Source organism: Rhea americana, unplaced genomic scaffold, assembly GCF_003343005.1.
Source record: "Rhea americana isolate MKP2758 unplaced genomic scaffold, rheAme1 scaffold_51, whole genome shotgun sequence".
In the NCBI taxonomy this organism is placed as follows: Eukaryota; Metazoa; Chordata; class Aves; order Rheiformes; family Rheidae; genus Rhea; species Rhea americana.
Window position 1 is genome coordinate 2,398,942 of NW_028186657.1, and position 15,580 is coordinate 2,414,521.

General features: G+C 48.4%; 1 protein-coding gene across 1 annotated transcript in view; it reads right to left on the reverse strand.

Moving 5' to 3' along the window:
- The window catches only part of FAT2 (FAT atypical cadherin 2), a 61,422-nt gene extending 52,438 nt beyond the window's left edge, over positions 1 to 8,984 (reverse strand). Inside the window, exon 1 of the mRNA XM_085317917.1 lies at positions 8,697 to 8,984. The gene's annotated coding sequence lies outside the window, so the exon portion shown is untranslated. The remainder of the gene's footprint in view (positions 1 to 8,696) is intronic.
- Between the last annotated feature and the right edge of the window lie 6,596 nt (positions 8,985 to 15,580).

Consider the following 15,580-nt stretch of genomic DNA (forward strand, 5'->3'; position numbering starts at 1 on the left):
TAAACAAGCTGAGTACACTAAGAGCAGCATTCCCCTTGCTGATTGCGGTGAGGACTTGGCCCAAATTTTTGGCACAGAAAGTTAGAGAAAAATTAACATTTTGATTGGAAAAGGAGGACAATTTTCCCCTCACAGCTTTCTTTCATCAGAATGCATCCAAATTTTCTTCTTCTTCTTCTTCTCTCTCTCTTTTTTCCCTATTCTCTCACTTTGTTTCTTTGGAATAAGAAACAGTCTGCCTTTTTCCTGGTGTAAGCACAGAGGAGTGAAGCACATCCCAGCGAAGGGACAAGGACATCTTAGGTGGTTGTCTCGTGGTCCTGCCTGATTGATACCCCACAGTCATGAGCAACTCTTCTGTTCATCTTTCCTTTGGAGATGCTCTCTTAGAGGTGCTGGGGGCAATATATGAAGCCTTCCACCTCCCTTATCCTGTGCGAGAGCTCTGCACCATCTCTTCATCCATGCCTGCACCTTGTTTCTTGCACATCTGCGTAAAACCTTAGGCAAAGCCTAAGGCAAATCCATTYACACCAGCTGAGCACATCAACACAAAGCAATTTCTTTTTCAGAGGTCACAAGCACCAGAGGATGGAGGGGGAGAAGGGAGATAAACTTGGTTATTCAAATAAGTAATGGTGGGGCAGCTTAATGGTGTGTCTGAAATTTGGTTGTCATTAGGGAGTAGAAGCATGGAGCAAAGCATGCAGGTTATTTAAGAGGGTGGATACTAGACTTTGAAATTTGAGTAGGAGCTGGGACYCTGTCCTTTCTCTGGCTTGGATGCTAGCTGAACAGAAGGAGTTCAGCTGCACTGTGGGCAAAATCCTGAGCGCCAAATAGGATCGATCAGAAAGCAGTCCCTGGGGTTTTTACAATGGAAAGTCGCAGACTAAGAACTAAGCTTGCTGCACAGGTGTTGCGCCGTGTTTTGTGGGATGTTTCGATTCTCAGTGCTAAAACAATCTGTGTACACGTCGCTCGGAGGCCAGGCTGCTCGGTTAATGTTTGCCACTTTCCTCCACCACAGCAATGCTGATGGAATTAGATCATTTTCCATTTGGTGTCTCATTCAGTTTTGGTGAATTTCCTGCATGTTTTTTGATCTGTTTCTTTTGGACTTTGAAAAACAAAGCAAAAAAAAAAAATCCCCAACCCCTTCCCAAGCTGAGGAATGGCACAGAGCCATTCCCATGTTCTCAGCATCATTTCTCTCAACAGGACCCTGAACCCACGCTTTTTTTAGCATTCCTGCTCCTGCATTCAGATGTGCAGAGAGTCTCTGTTGGTTGATTTTGTGGCAAAGTGGTAGAAATGTGTCCACAAGATACTGCACAAGGCCAGAAGACTAATGGAAAGAATCTCTGAAGTTAATGTGTTTCCTTCTTCACTATAGCTCAGGGTTTTCCATGGCCTTTGGATGGCTTTTGATGGGCTGAGGTTGACAGTACTGTGAGTTATGCACCAGCCTGCTTGGGGGCTGTGTTTGCATGGGTACAGATTTTTGCTAAATTTACAGGTTTCATCAGAGTGCAATCTGATTTTTCCTTCCTCATCTCGGCTTTCCAATCTTCAAATGACTTGGATAGACMTTTGGAAATTGTTTCCAGATTGCTAAGCAGCCTAGAGCAAGACTGCTGATCATTTAAAACCAGGCRCGCGTGCCTTTTATGACCATGGTCTGCCCTTGCTTGGAGTGACCCGTTAAGGACCGTTCCTGTTGTGCAGTGAATGGCCAGAGTACCATCCCTGGACCCTGGACCATAACAATTTCATGCTTCAGCTCCATCCCTGGTGGGGAAGTGGCTGCGTGCTGGGGGGGGGGGCTGTGCCTGGGGCTGCTCAGCCAGCACAGCTGAGGAAAGCCASGGGATTAATGAGTGTCATGCTGGCACATGGAGTGATGGCTCTTGCTCAGATCACATAGTGTGGCAGGCACTGCAAGAGATCACCCAGAGTCCCATGTATATGCTCATCCCTTCATCTACCCACTGGGCCAGGCAGACCCCTGGGTGCTCAACCTGGTTTGAGGTTCTGRAAGCCTCTAAGGGGAGACTAAAAGGAACTGCTGGTCATTTACCTTCTTGGAAAAAAGTTTTGGGGAAGCTTGTGAGGTACCAACTTGCATGGGGCAAGCTGAGCCCTGGCAACCAGKGGTAGGTTAGTGGGAGCTAGAGGAAGATAGTCCTGATGCAGGACTTGGAAACTGCTTTCCTCTGGTCATACCACACTGCTGCMGAAGTGAGTAAAAAACACTCTGCTCTGGCACAGCTCTTCTTCCCCTGGGCCAAGTCTGCTGGAGCCAGTGGGCACTGTAAGCAGTCCCCAGTTGAGACCACCATTCAGGGCTGGCAGCAGGAGCACTGTGGGATATTGCCTCTGCGGTGAGGAAGCTGGACTTGCAGGGTGTGGAGCAGTTACAGGAGTGCAAATTGGCCTTGAGTAGTGAAAGTGTGGCTTTCGCTATATAGCTAATAAAACAAGTGTTTATTACCCTAATATCCAACTCCTCCTCCCTCACATACGGCTGAAAGCCTTTGTCACTTTTGTCATCACAGCTGTGCTGGTTATTCAGCCCTAGTGGACACTTACACTCAGGTTCGCTCTAAGGGCATCTTTCTCCATTACGTCKTGGCCTTCCCTAGCCTGCTGCTCATGTCCAACTCTTTCCTCTTTCCTCCTTGGACATCTCACCTATTGCCCCATCCTTGCTGCTCTGAACATGTCCTGATGCTCTCCCCAGTTTGCTTCTGCATCAGAGCAAGCAGGCACCGTGTGTCTTTATCTCCAAGCCATCCTCTGTCCTTTAGTAAGCAACAGCTTGCTCATGAGGCCAAAGGCTCTCTCCCAGCACCTTTACACCCATGATGTGTATTTCTGTTCAATGCTCTGTGAGGAACCAGAAAAAGCCTAATTTTTGTATTACTGTCAACACCATGCTAAGTAATGCCTGTCTAGGTATGTTAGGTAGCTGAGTTTTGCCTGTCATTGTTCTTATAATCCTCCAGGAGCTCATCTGTTAGACACAGAAGAAATTGAACAGGCTTGAGCTCCCTGTAGAGGTATAAGGGTCAGCGATCTTTATCTCTGTTGGCATTGCAACATTACTCCAGAGTAAGACTTAATAGCACGGCTCTGGGGCCCTGTGGAACACTCAGATCAGGATTTGGAATCACTGGAGAAAGCCTGGGAGATGAGGGAACCTTGTAGCTACCCTGTCTGAGAGCAGGATAATTGCTGGTTTTCCTGGCATTGCTATTGCTGGGTTGGAGCTCTGTAGGTGCCCCCTTCCCCTGTGGGATTCCTCGTGTGTGACAGTGATCACAGCCTAGCTGCAGCCCTGGGGCTGCTGGCACATGTACTTCTGAGTCTGGGAGAGAATTCCACATTATACAAAGCAATGCATTTCCAGTCTCCCTTTCAGGCTGACCTGGTGTCCCCTGCAACCCTGCCAGCATTTTCCAGCAAGAGGGAGAGACTCAGGCTCTCCCAGACCCTTTGGTCGAAACTGAGGTCCACTCTTCTTCACGACACCTTGCTGCATTACCTCAGACATTCAGCAGCTCTTGCTTGCAGTGCCAGCCCCCCCATAGCACAAAAACCTCACTAGTGTTGGCTCTGCCTTGATTCTGGCTCCTTTCCCAGAGAAAGCATGGCTTCTGGGAGGTTGGTTTGCTTGTGCCAAGGGCAGTGGGGTGCATCCTTATGCATCACTTCTAATCTCTTTCCTCTGCTCTCCCCTGAGAAGATCTGCTCTTGTCTCCTCCTCACTTCTCCTTATTGATCATTCCTTGCCCTCCTTGGCAACCAGGAACAGTGGGTAAATCCCATCCATGGCCCAGAAGCTGCCATATTCCATAGATAACTAGGGATGGTGTCAGGGTAGTGATACCTATCTTCTGGGCCAAGGATGGCAACTAGGATGGCCAGGAGACAGGGAGGAAACTGCACATCCCACCTATGGCTCTGAAGGGAACTGGGTACACACTGCCTGAGTTGAAGAGAAACAAGGTCTGGGGGCTGCAGAAGGACAGTGCTGGTGGGAAGGGAGCTTGGTGGGAATTCCTTACTAGTACTAGGGGGTCCAGGAGCCATGGACTAGGGTACAGCAGCCCGAATGTGTTTGCACAAACCAGCTGCAGCGTGCCAGGTATTCAGATGAGCATGCCCTGACCATGCTGCTCAAAGGACTGTGTACCTCTCTCTCAGGGAGTTCAATTCCCACAGAAGCTCAAAGAGACAAGAGCCATATACCTCTGTCACTTCAATCTAGCTGGTTTACGGAGGTCCAGCAGACATGCTGTGATCTTTAGCACAGGCTGCAAGAGCCCACAAGGGATACTGGGCTCTTTCTTGATTGCTAGCTACTGCTAAAACCCATAGTGAAACCTTCACGTTTTCTTCATGCCTGGGATGCAAACCATTTTGCACTGGTAATCATTCCCTTGTCATCAGTCTGTTGAGGGAACCTGCCATGTGATATGACACCATCAGTATTCCCTGCTGACTTATGGAGCTACTAGCGAGTTTCAGACAAATTTAACTAGATAGGTAAAGACTTGAAGAGAATTAGGTTTGCACAACTCAGAAAATCTGGAGGAGAGAGGAGAGAAATCCAAATTAGGACTCACAACTGGAAGAAAAGGCTATAATGTGAGCCCAACCCAATTATTAGACATCAGAGAATCCACACAAGAGAGTGAGCCCTAGGCAACCATGCTTCATGAATTCTGCTCCTCATGAAACAGCTGTTTATTTAGATGCTCTAAAGCCTATGGGATCCTTTCTGGGATTCCAGTATACAACTCCCATCTGACCCACAAAAGCTGTGATGGCAGTGAACCCATCCTCTGATCTGGACTCAGCTCCTATCTCAGTTCTGAGATAGCAGCAGTTCTGTCTAGTGTTTGAAGGGCTCTAAACCAGAGCATTTTGAACCAGTGAGACCTCATCTGGTCCTTGACTCAATTTGGATGTTTGCAGCGAGAGCACAGACTAGATCATTTGAGTCCTAGTAGTCCTCTGATGCTCTTTCCACCATTCCCTGAGGGGAACATGCAATTTCCTATGATAGGTAAAAATTGTTCAGAAGGAGTCTGAGAGCATCTTGGGACAAAGAGCTAAGGTTATGTCCACGGAGACAGTCAAGGGACCACATGCACCTCCAGGTGTAGGAGAGGAGCCCTGGTGCACAGCAGGATAGGAAATGTTTGGGTTGGCTCTGCCCTGTAGCGCAGCCCTGGCCACTGTGCCTCCTTCCTTGCCTTTTTCTCTCCAGTAGGCAGTTCACATTCACTCACAGATGTGTTCCTGCACTGATACGAAGATCTGCTCAGGCCCCTTCCCAGCACCCTGCTGGTCTTTCCCTTCTGCTCCTTAAAGATGAGCAGTGAGACGAGCCTTCCACTCTGTCTGCYGCATCTTTGACTCTGTTACCATCTGTCTGCCTTGAGCTATTCTGCCAGTCCCTCTTGCATGTTTGGAGGCAGCGAAAGGGCACAGAGGATGGAGAATGAGTTGATCAAGGCATCATCCTTACTTAGAAAAGGATGACTGGCCAGGATGCAGTTAGCTATGCCACAGAAATTCACTGCAGCAGACATTCATGGAATGAAAGATAAAGCCTTCAGCTGGTTCAGCTGGAGGCTGATTGCCCTCCAGAAACCTGGCTACTGCTGCCCACTGCCTTTTCTGCTCATTTTTATAGCCACAGTATTCAGTCCCATTGCACCAGGTGTGATACAAGCTGATACAAGGACAGCCCCTGGCCTGGAGAGCTCACAGTCTCAGCAGAGGAAATATTAACCCCTGAGACAGGCATGTTTGCCTAGGCTGGTCTCATTGCCACAGTGTGTCCTTGTTGGCTCTTGTTACAATACCAGCACACAGCACTACCGCTCATTCTGGTCTGTGTGTCAGAAATATAGTTCTGAAAGATCTTGTCATTGCAACATCTCTGCAGAGCAGGCAGATATACACAGATGCTGCTCACACTATTTCTATTGTACCAGTACCAGACACTGTGCTGCGTGCACACGTATTGCAGTGTCTCTCCAAGCTGTGCCGTACGGTATATCTACTCATAGCATAAATAACATATCCCAGGTTAATGAAGTTATGGCATCTATTGGAAGTGCAACCAAAGATCAGTCTAAAATATTCCCACTATACCGGAACATCAAAATAGCTGTGTTCAGTCAGCTCTGTATCGTCTCTCTCCTTTTGACTGCTTCGTGATGAGCTTAGGAAACAAAGTATGTGTAACACAGTCCTTTTCCCACTCTGCCCTCCCACCTTCAAGCATCAGTATAAGTACACCACTGGAGTGGTAGTTGTACCTGGGCCGTTGTGTTAAATAACCTCCAATGCAGCTATCCATCCCAAATGTATTGAAATGTTATCTGAAGCCAAGTATACTTTTGGCCTCTGCAATATCCTGTGACAATGTGTTCCAGAATTTAATCATGCCCTCTGTGAAAAAGAAAATATTTCCTTTGGTTTATTTCAAACCTACTGCTTATTCGTTTCTGAGCTACAGACCTTCCTAACCACCCTTGCAGCCTGCCACTCCCTGGAGCGCCTTCTTCCAAGAATTAGGAAAGAAAGTTTCTTTGCTAATAAACCAGTACCTGCCCCATTGCCAAGGAAAAACTGTGGTTGAGAGAAAAATTGCTTGCTCAGCAAATCACCTTGCTAATAGACAATGGAGCACCGTTCCTGCCAACTCAGTAAAAAAAAATAAAAGGATGAGGATATTTAATCCTCTTATGCTTGTGCATGATACTGAAGAAAGCCCACTGCTAGAACCATATTTGCATACTCCACATATGGCAAAAAACAGAACAGTCCTCTAGGACTCGCCTTGAAGCAGTTGGCAGAAGCGTAGGATGCAAAATGTATTAGTTTCCAGCACATGTTTGATTCCAGGTGTTACGTTCCTTTGAACTCTCCCTTCGTATGTGAATGATGCTTGTTAGTTTGTAGGGCTAGGAGACACACTGGTTTCTGTGAGCGTTCGGGTTTTAAACGAGCTATAACTAATGGGAAAGGCTTGGAAGACTAGATGCTGCTGTGTGCTCTGCCCTCCACAGGCGGGGCAGTCAGGTTCATTTTTGCAATGTTACAGAGCACATTAGAGCACAACGAGCAGATGGCAGAGAATCAGAGTGAATAAAATCTGCTGGCTGGGCTAGGAACCTCTTGCCTACCCAGCCCCTTGAAAACCCCAACACTTATCAGACAGGCGGATGTCCCTGAACTGTTCCAGATAAGCTGAGGTGCGCTGCATATTAGGAGATGATAAGGGAGCACAATACCAAGCTCAGTGACTTTGCCTCCCCGAATACCGAGACAGCCCAGCCTTCCTCAGGAGACCTGTTTGCTTTCCATCCGGAGGCTCCGATAAACTCCGAGGTCCCTCTGGCTGACAGCCTGGAGAGCTGTGCATCCTGGCAGCTCCCTCTGCCTCCCATGCCCGCTTGCCGCACCTCGGCGTGCAGGGGCGCCGCACGGCAGGGAATGGAGAGGGCTCCCGGAGCGCTAGCCCTCCTGCCTGCGTCCGGGGCACTTTGAGCCGTTCTGGCCTGGGAGAAGTGGGAGCCCATCTGCTGCAGCTCAGCCTGCCTGTATTCGTCCTGCCCCGCTCGATCCACCAGACCGTGGAGTTTCCACACATGCAGCAAACTTTCAGCCCCTTGCAGCAGCAAACCTGAGTTAGAGCCAGCTGTTTAAAGAGAGTTTTCTCTGAAGCAAGCTGTGCTGTCTGACAGCTGATCTTTGCCCCTCTGGAGCACTGCATTACACCTAGCCGGCCCTTAATTCCCCAAGGAGGTTGATTCTCTGATAACTACTGTTTGGAAGGGCCCATTTTACTTCACCTGCCCAGGCCACCTTTGCTGTCTTTTCTCAGCACCACACATGTGCAAGGGAAATAATTCCTGCATGCCCTGGACTGAGATTGGATTTACTGGGGGATTTCATCTTTGTTCGCCATCAGACACCTGTTAGTGAACAAAGAATCAGGTGCCTGTGGTCCAGGGTGAGCAAGGAGCACTAGTCTTGCTGCACATGCTGTGAAATGCCAGTGCCTTGTCTACACTAAAGGAATAGCCTTGTTGGAGCTGACACTGGGGAGAAAGAGCTTGAAGTGGTACAGCCTTGCCTCAGTAAGTGAAGTTGTACACAGCGCACAAATGAGTCTGCAGCCAGACGCTATCACTATTCCTTCARCAACACATCCATTTACTCCAGCACAGGTATGCTTCCTGCAGGAAACCTTCCCCTTGCAGATACTTGGCACATTTTTCTGTTCAATCCCTCCTTGCCTGCCTTGCTCAGCAGCATGGGTTTCAGGCCAGCCAGACCCCATCTGCCTGCACTGGCTGCAGCTTGCTAAAGTTTCCCAGAGTGTCTGGCTAAGATCGGATGCAAACTCTGTGCAAGCACGGCTGAAGCTTTCCTTGGCTCTCTCCATAACCCCCCTCATTTGGGCTGCCAGAAAGAGAACGTGAAAGGATTTCCCTTCTCATCCCAAAGCCTGATATTAAGGCTGGAGCTTCTTTCAATAAAAGCTACTCACATGCAAAAGCACTTTCATGGCTAAATCTCTTCATCCTCCATGCCTTCCTCCATTCATGCTGTACAGACTTCTCCCTGAGTCATTTTGACTTCCCACACCAGCAAGCAGCATGCCTTACCTGTTGCAACAGGAGAGAGACCTCTCCTGAAATTTACTGCCTCTCTGCCCTCACCGCTGAAAATCTCCTACGGCAGCACCTTGCTGACTGCTGGGGATCCATGGTGTCTGCAAATCGAAGGAAGAGGCTTGGAGAAATTCCTGCAAGGAGGGATATTGCTGTCTTAAACTCCGGCAGCACAGGTTGAGAGCAGCGAGGGAGAAAGTTGCAGGAGGTGGAACTCCCTTGCCGAAGAGCCAGCCCTTCCGTGACTGAATGGAGGAAGAGGAAGAGGAGAGGCATCGCTTGCTCGCTCTCTGGAGAAGTGAACTTGTGTGTGTGTGTGTGTGTGTGTGTGTATGTATGTCAGAGCTGGGCAAGGACCCAAGCCTTAGAGCCAAATAATTGCAGACCTTTTTACTGTTAGATTAACTATCCAGGACCTCAACTGCAAGGAGTTGGGGGGGCGGGAGGCAAATAGGCAAATCCCTCCAACACACCTGAAAAACTCAAAGATTGTTTTTATCCGGCTGCCAGGTGGGTGTTGCAAGGAGGGATAGGGAGAAGGGGGTGGGGGAAACCTGAATCTGCCCTCAGAGCAGCTGCATGCAGAGAAGCACTTTGAACGTTGTTGTTATTTGCACTGGGGGAGCTCCCAGAAGCCCCAGTTCCTGCCAACAAGCCCTGGGGTGCTCGGTGCTGTACAGGCAGAAGATGAAAAGAGGTCTCTGTCCTGAAAAGGCAGGAATTGCAGAAAAGAGAGGGAAACAGCAAGGAGAGATGGCAGCACAATGAGACCAAATGTTGCACCAGAGCTTTGGGGGAGGTTTCTTTGCAAAACAGGAGCAGGAGAATTGGGGCTAATGCACCTTGGCTGCGGGAATGTGCCCCTGCTGGTCATAGGAGAAGGGATCCTGCTGCGGATGCTCCTTGTCACATCGCCTGGAGCATGGACCATCCTTGGGTAGCTGCAGCTCTTCTTGTCCTAGCCCCTTCCCTCCTCCCTGCCCCTCCTCTTTTTTCCCCAACCCTCAGGAAATCCTAATTTACCTTCTTCAGACTGCAGTGGTGAATTGGACAGATACATGTGAGGGTAGATCATAGGACATCACAGTTTGAGTTTATAAGAAGGGTTTTTTCAGTGATGTTTTTGGTAAAGAAATGACCAGAAAGCTTTCTGCATAGTTTTAGGAAAAGCCCCCAGACAGAAACTATGAAAACTGGACACTTTCAAAGTCTGAAGAGTGCCTAACTGCTCCTTTTCAGGATCCATGCAGAGGACTATGATAGAAGTGAACAGAGGTGCAAGTAGCAGAAAGAGACAGACCCCATTAGGGTCCTCGTTAAAGAAAAATGTTTGGTGTAGACACACATTTTACTAGTCTCCAGTGAATCCCCTGGACAGATAGGTTATGAACAGTCCAGCCGAACACACAGCTTTGACTGGACTTTACCTCAGATTAGACACTGGAGAATTAAATCACAGGACACCAATCTATGGGAAAATCCATTTGATTTCATGGTGAAAGTCCAAAATGATTTGAAGGTGGTGACCTGTGGTATTGGACYATTTGAAGTTGTCAGTGAAGCTGAGTGAGAACAATCTGGTAAATCCATCAGAATTCACCCTGCTGCCATCAGTGAGAAGCACGATGACGGAAGTCTTTTACATTGTATTCCAGCCTGTATTCTGCCTCCTAATGTCTCTGATCATCTCCCAAGCATTCGTGGGCTTATCCCAGTAACACTCCAATGAAGTAAAGCAATATGGTAGAGTTATCTGTACAGGCTGCTGTGGCAGAGGGAGATTAATGACTTGCCAGAAGTTGCCTTGAGAGAGTGCTGGGGTTGGCAACTGATCCATTAGCTTTTGGTCTTCATCTTGTTCTTGTGTTGGGTGCTCTCCTGACAACATTGGAAGAGGAAGCTGTTGCGGCCAACTGTGAAAGTGGCTTGGGGTGAGGTAAAATGTGAAGTGAGTCTTAGCTGTGCTTGGAAAGTGACTTTGATTTCRAGCTGATCATGGCTTTTCAGAAATAGCTTGGACTAAATGAGAAGACACACAAATTCAGTTGTRTATTTGTGCCCCGCTTGTCTATTTTTCTGAATGTATCAGCTGGTTTAGCAAGACGATTTGCAGGAGAACTTGAAGAAGTCTTCAGCATTATGAAGGTGGTAGCAGTAGTAGTTTGAAATTGCAAACCAGATCCTTTCAAGATGTCTCATCAAAGAAGATGAGGTGATCAGTCAGTAACAGCAGTGGGAGGTGCATTTGAAAATAATGAAAGGAAAAGATCCTTCACACAGTTGCATTTCTTGCAGCCATGGAAGGCAAGAATATCAGRTATTGGTGGCTAGATTTCAACGGGTCTTAGGCAGGGCTCAGAACAATGCATTTATTATATTTGGACACACCAAGGCACAAGTGATCAAATCTCTGACTTTAGGGAATCAGCTGATTGCTACAAGAGCCAGCATTTCCCCGCATTTGGATCCTTTCGTAACTGGCCAGGTGCATTGTTTCTYTTGCCTGCATCTGGAGCAGTAGGCAACCTGGAGACACTGAGCTTTGGGGACTTGATCTCATCTAGTGTAGCAATCTGTCAACTCTCAGCTAGTAAGGCTGGAAATGCTGTTTTTCAGCAAGGCAGGAGACCRTCACACCACCCACAAGATAGGTCTCATTTTTTACATTCTCTTTGCTCTTCAACGTAGTCACAGAAGCCCTATTTCAGTTCCTTTTCTTTACCATACTTTGCTGCTGAAATGCTGTTTCAGGAAGCAGGTGCTCATGGTATTGTTACATATCAGACAGAATCTGTAGAATGGTTGGGCATAAGTTAAGGGCGGTTATTACCCCACCACCTTACAGAACATACATAAATTCACAGCAAGTGCAAAAGCTCTACCTGATTGCCAGCAGACTGGGGCACTGGGTCTTCCTTTCCACAACAGCAATATACAATTGTACTCGTCTTGTTTGGTAAAAATAGGGCTTCAGGGGACAGAGTTTCAGTCCTCAGGGAGGCCTTTGCTCCCTGGCTATGGAGCAGAGAAACATCATAACGTATTAGACCAACACATATAGATGGAAAAAATAGACAAGCTTTTGGGGACATGAGTCCTAACCTGAAGAAGAGGTTGATTGCCCAAAAGTCTACCTATTTTCCCAATGTACCATTTAGTTTAATAAAAAATATTGCCTTTCTCGATTAAATCACAGCATCAGCATGAGTGGCACTCTAGCTATGGAGAAAGGATGCCAAAATCTTCAGTTTATAGTTGACTAGGACTCTAAGATTGATGCTGCCTTCCATAGAAAGGCAATTGTGGGCTCTTAGAGCACATTTGGATCTGTTACTACACCAGTGATCCAGGAAGGGAGATGAAAACTGGAGAATTTCTTCTGAGGTCCAATTGTTAGTGYTCCATCAGTGGTGAGCGAGAACGGATGGTAACTGGCTGGTTCTGCCTTCTCCATTCTCTTCCTCAACCTGAAGCCAGGCTAGAATTGGAAGAAAAATGCCATGGACTCTGTCTCAAGGAATGTTTCCTGCTCCTGCAGCAAGCGGCAGGTTGCAGGGTTACCTTTTGTTGCAACTAAAGAGCCTGGCTAGGGGAGCTGCTCAGGGAATAAAGGAGCATAGAGCCATGCGTGATGTCTGGTTTTGCACCAAGTCCTGTCCAACCCGTGCTTCCATTCTCACACCAATCAGGCAGTAAATCAAACAATCCAACAAAAGCCCGTTTAGCTGGTGTCAATGTTTCATCCAGCTGCATCCCACTGCTGGGAGCTCATGCTGACAGCTACGACAGGTCCTTTCCCAGTGCRTGGAGAGTGTCAGAGCTCCATCGCTTCTCTGGCAAGGATGCTCCTTTCTCCCTCTAATCAAGGGTAGAGATTTCATTTCCTGGTTCCTCCKAAGATCGCCATTTGATAAACCTGAGACATTCTGCTGTGGATTAGCTGCATGCAAAGTGTTTTGAAGAGAAGCAGTGTGTTCAGGCTGGGTTAGGGAAATCACCACAGGCCTCCCTGGACTGACAAGAAACTGTTATAGGGACCTAACTGCTATACCTACTTACTGCCCTGGGGACCAGACCTGCGTGCCTTCTGAACACATGCCTGAAGGCCCAGCTTCCAATTCAGACAGAAAATATCCTCCTAAACATGTGCCCTTTGCAGCCATGCTTGGGCTCAGGCACCTGCTGGAGCCAGCTCTGTCCTGTGCATTGCCTCCTCAGCTTGCAGTCGAGCTCCCAGCCAGCCTCCTCCGGGTGGGAGCAGGCATGGGGCTGTGCCACGTGGGTCTGGCAGTCAGGGCAGCACTGGTGAGATCTGGCAATGGGGTGTTTCTCCAAACCCTCATGCCCCCAGCTAGAAGGGCTCAAATACGCACAATGATGCAATCCCCTTTATCATCTCTGCTGAGAGTTTGGCACTTTTTAAGTGAGGTGACCCAGCTAGGACTTAAAYGGCACAATGACTGTTGTGGCAAGGTGGGCAGCCAGCCTTGTGATGGACACATTACAGGGTGATTCCTAAGTGGTCCTAGATCCTCTTGCCCTCCCACAGTGCCTGACCTGATTTTTCAGGCTGTCCCCAAACCTGCAGAAAAAGTCCACTTGGCATGCTGAGATCTGATGGACCCCAAGGCAGGTGGAGAGTTACCTCCTGTAGTGTCAAACAATTTTTGTTTCCCTTTTGCAAAAGGAGAGCAGGTCTGTGGGTCTGGCCTTTGAGTCTCGGCATCTACTGTGCTGAAATGTGCTGTTGGTATGTTTGCACRGGAGCATGCTGCGACTTGCAAGGGAAGGGGTGATTATCTGACTGAAACAACAGAAGCATTTTCCCCAACAAGCAGGAGCGTGTGCACTGGGGGAGGGGAGGATCCAGCTCTGCATAGGAATCAGCTCTGTGAGTGTGTACCAAAAGCTCATTGACCAGAGCTGATAGTAACCTTCCACGAAGCTGCTCTCATGAGAGAGAATAGTTATGCTGCTCCCAGCCTGGCAGAAAACACAGGGGAAATGAGGAGGGTACTGTCYGAGGAAAAGAACAGTCAGATTGCATCCCTCTTGTCTTCTCCGTCCTCTGTCCACAGYGTGTCCAGACACCATTTCTTCCTACATTTGTCCTATGGCCAAAACAGTGTTGCTATCTTCCTCARAACAGCTAAGGTCAGGTCAGTTTGAGTGTTCATGCTTTTTGTTCCTTTGCTTTGGGAAGACTTAAAAGATAGAGATATCCACTTACCCAAGTATAAAAGTTAGCTAAGAACCAGATCTGACTAAAACTCACTTTTCTTTACTCTTGGTCTGATTTCACCCGGATGGGTGTCTCTGAAATCCCAAATCTGTCAGCTCTCCAGATGTGCATGAAGTCTTTCAAGAAACACAGGGTAGATCCATTTTCCCCTTTGCAGCTGACCCTCCAAACGGCACCCAAAGGCAATGAAAAGGACTCAGTACTGCATCTCTATAGGCAAACCTGATTCTCACTCAGACTCATCCTTCTCACCTGACACAAATTTGAATCATCATCTCCTTAGAGCAGCTCTACCTTACCCTGGTTTGGGGTCCACAAGGAGTTCATCGATGAGTATATCTGACCCATGCTGGCTGATGTGTGGTGACTGCTACTTCATTCTGGGGATAGAAGATAGAGCAACACAAACTGATACATAAATAGCATYGGTCAGCCACTCCCTTTGGTCTCTCCAACATCTAGTGCAGGTTCCAGTAAGACATCTTTGGCCTCTAAGGCTGGACTCTGGGCGTTTCCTGCCCTTGTGAGCACAAGAAGGCATCTCCACAGAGCTCATACTGAAACAGGGCCCTCCAGTCGGTATGGAGTTGCATAAGGACACAAGGCTGTTGGCAGTGCTGGACTCAAATTCAAGCCTCTGCAGGCTGCCTGTGGCAGTTAGGATCTGCTTCTGTGCCATATTTCCCTCCTTGGCTTCACCAGTGAGGTAGAGGTTCAGTGAGTCCTGCAGGGCACCACTGACAGATCCATTGTGCCTTTAAAAGAGATGAAGTCATCTGCCCCCAAAGCCATCTGGCACCATGACAGAGCCAGAAGCTCAGCGCAACAGAAGGTTGGGATTCCAGCCCATGGAAGGGATGTCATCGCTCTACAGACAGATGGGACCCTGACAGGACAGGGCAAGATACTGTGCAGGACCCCAGGAGAAGGTATCATGGGGAAGGCAATGAAGGGCTCAGCAGACTTACTGCAGAAAGCACTGGGGTATGCTTCAGCTCCGTTTCCCTTACCTGCACTGAGTGAAGCCCCACTGGGAGGCGGGAGCCTGCACGTCATCCTCCCAGGAAGGCACAGGTAGGACCATAGCTCTTGTCATGGGATGAGCTAGTGAGTCAACGTGCTTCCCTCCTCCCCCATCTTCCGTCTGCACAGATCAGGCATGAGCTCATCTCAAGCCAATCAGTCTCCACCACGTGCCGGATGGCTGATCTCATCGTTGGCTGTGGTGGCGGTGACTGAATCCGGAGCAGCGTGTGACCGCAGTCTCTGCAGGGTGGCCCATCAGAGGAGCATGGGGAAAGGAGTTTATCACATCCCTGCGAGGTGCAGGGAAGTGACTTCAAGCAAATCTGCCTTCTAGACCTGAGAGGATGATTTCATCAGAGCATTTCAAGGGACAAAGCAAAGTCCTTGGTGRTATGCCTGGGGAAAATGGCCTCTCACTTCCAGATTTAGCAAGATGTTTCTCAGTTTCTGAGCAAGTATTACTGGCCTTATATTCCCAGACTGTCTACATGGCCAGTTCATCTTGTATCATAGATCCCTACTACAATTGTTAAAGAGCTGGTGTCCTTCACGAGACTTCAGCTGGTCTTGCTGTCATCCACTATGAACTTCACAGGCCAAAGTAAGCCTT